At 29.8% G+C, this 2,803-nt stretch overlaps 1 long non-coding RNA gene across 1 annotated transcript; it reads left to right on the top strand.

Moving 5' to 3' along the window:
- Nucleotides 1-229: 229 nt before the first annotated feature.
- LOC134277524 (uncharacterized) lies at nucleotides 230-1,985 on the top strand. Its single transcript, XR_009994268.1, has 3 exons — nucleotides 230-462; nucleotides 931-988; nucleotides 1,573-1,985. It is a non-coding gene; the product is annotated as an uncharacterized LOC134277524 (long non-coding RNA).
- The last annotated feature ends 818 nt before the right edge of the window (nucleotides 1,986-2,803 follow it).

A 2,803-nucleotide genomic window follows, 5' to 3' on the forward strand; every position in this document is an offset into this window, starting at 1 on the left:
GGTCCTTCGGATGAGACCGTATAAACCGAGGCCCTGTGTCACAGTAGGTGTGGCACGATAAAGATCCCTCCCTGCTCAAAGGCCATAAGTGCCGAGCAAAGGCCTAAATTTGCAGCTCTTCACCGGCAATGGTGACGTCTCCATATCAGTGAAATATTCTGGAGAGGGACGTTAAACAGTATACAATCAATCAATCTTCAAAAAAAGATCAACATTATAAACTTCGAGTAACACGGCGTACGATCTAACCGTGAACGATCACCGGAAGAATTTGGGAATGTAAACAACGAAGAGTCCAGTCATCGAAAAACCGTATTTCTTCAGCTTGTTTGGATGATTTAACCGATTCTTACTTGTGTAAAAGTGTAATAACATGTTTTTCTGTTAAATATGCTCTATTTATTTGGATAATTCCACAGGAACCGTCAACAGCGGACTTGAATAGAAGATGTGCGAGATCATGTAAGTATTGTATACTACTAGTACTATACACTATAAAAGTTTGCATTTTTATACATATTTATCCCTTTAAACAATGTTCTAATATCTTAGACTATAAACATTTTATTCTATTTAATATTTATAAACAAAAATAAGGTGCGGAAAAAAGAAGTAATGTAGACAGAAGGGGGATAAATATTATTTTATGTCATATGATTCAATCAGCTATCAATGAGCTCTAAGACTTAAACAATCATATGTATTATGCCTTAATCAGGTTGTTACTATTATCATTTCCCTAATAAGGTCAGAAAATAGTTTCTTTCGTTTCAGTATAATTTATAATAAATGAATGTAGAACCATTTCTAATGCTACTGCTTAAATGTTTAATAAGCTCAATCAGCAGTGCACTTACATATTGTACATGTATGTATGATGTATTGTGAGTTACGAAACCTAAGTTAATCTTTTAGTATTCATCATTACAGAGAATGGATTTGTCTGGACTCATGCGTCATCACAGTATAAAGGATTTTAACCGAAAAAGTAAGTATGATTTTATTTTTATCATGTATTTTTACATGGTCATTAAAATACATAAACATCATTATCTGAGTTGAGGTGACAGTTGCAGTTTCTCGGAACAAGTGATTTCTTCTTTCAAAAATCTTGAGAGTAAAACTGAAAGAAATGTTGAATTTTTCTGGTTATCATGTTGTTACATAGATATTTTCTTCTTCTTTTTCATAATCAAATTTCAAGACCAAAAAAAAAAAAAAAAAAAACCCAGAAAACCAAGAAAAAACATTAAATAGATAAATAAAAGCAGAAAATAGAGGAAAGTCACTTTAACAAATGTATTTATACTTGTTAGCAAGTTGACAAGATAAATTGAATTATAATGTACAAGTAAATTTTGTTAAATAAGATATTTTTTTTAATTTTATATGACTGAGGTTGCAGTATAAGATTTTATTTTTCATGATTTCTAAATGCATTACTTTTGGGAGAAAAGGTGAAATTAAAGCCAATTGTACAATCAAAAACATTTAAAATTTTAAATGTGTATGAAATGTGTAAGACAAAGTTTACAATCTACATGCCTATAATGTTTTTTTTTTTTATTTCAGGAAATCCTGCACATTTGAAGCTGTAAGAATGCAGTTCATGCCATATGCTGTTAGAGTAAATGATGAAAGATGTTCAAACCAGTGTCAAAGAGTCCCAAGTCTGAAATCATGGTGCTTTTATTACAGAGATCAGTGTGTGTTTTCTGTGAATTGTTGACATTTGTGGAACTGTTCGGTTTATGACCATCTCTCTGACAATAACTCTGACATTTGAATTTCAATTTGATTGACAGATAAGGAAGCCAAATCATAAGTATGTAAAATATTATAGAACTGTAATAAAAACATTTATAATCTTAAATTTAAACAAATTAGTTTATGTACATGTATCTGTGATCTTTGCATTGAATTCATAAATGCTGTACATGGATACTTTTAATGACTCTGTCTCATGGTAATGGAATATTCAGTTGTTAAACATTGTTGAGGAATCACCTTGAATAAAAATATTGTTAACTTGATGAAGTATTTTTCCTCATTTAAACACTGAAATTTTAAGATCAAATGTCAAGGTCAAATACAAGGTTTACTCAAGAATGTGTTATAAATGCTGTAAATACTGAGAATTCTTATGCATGTTTTATAAGATCTAAGGAACGTGTGGAGCATTTTAATATTTCTCAATCAGACACATTCAAGATCAATGCCAAGGTCAAATACAAACCTGGCTTACTCAAGAATGAGTTAAAAATACTGTAAATACTGTGAATTCTTAATTCCTTATGCATGTTTTATAAGATCTAAGGAACATGTGTGACCTCCCTACAGTATTTATTACTGTCAATCTGTCAGACAATAACAATTTAGAAAATATATTCTATTAAACATAAATTGTTAAATTTTCACACATAAAACAAAATTGGAAATTGCGGTACATTTGTACGGCACTGAGCTCACACACCATAAACTGAGAAGAAACTGAAGTTAAATGAAAAAAAAATAACTTTTCGATTATCTTGAATTTTATTTAGCAACTATATATTTTGCATGTTTGTAAAATATCACATACAACAGATGATGAACTGAAATTTTAAATAAGAATAAATCATGAATTTAAATAAAAAAAATCATAACAATTTCACATTTAAAATGTTTAATATGCGATAGTCAAGATATTCTAGATCTACATTTTGACTTGTCTGTTTGGATTATGGTCTAGTCATATCTTCTTTTTTTTAGAATTGCATACAGACTATACATGTACATGCATGTTATTTTCATGGTGCTCAGT

Source organism: Saccostrea cucullata, unplaced genomic scaffold (genome assembly GCF_032062105.1).
Source record: "Saccostrea cucullata isolate Sc308-1 unplaced genomic scaffold, CSIRO_AGI_Scuc_v1 ctg6938, whole genome shotgun sequence".
Taxonomy (NCBI): domain Eukaryota; kingdom Metazoa; phylum Mollusca; class Bivalvia; order Ostreida; family Ostreidae; genus Saccostrea; species Saccostrea cuccullata.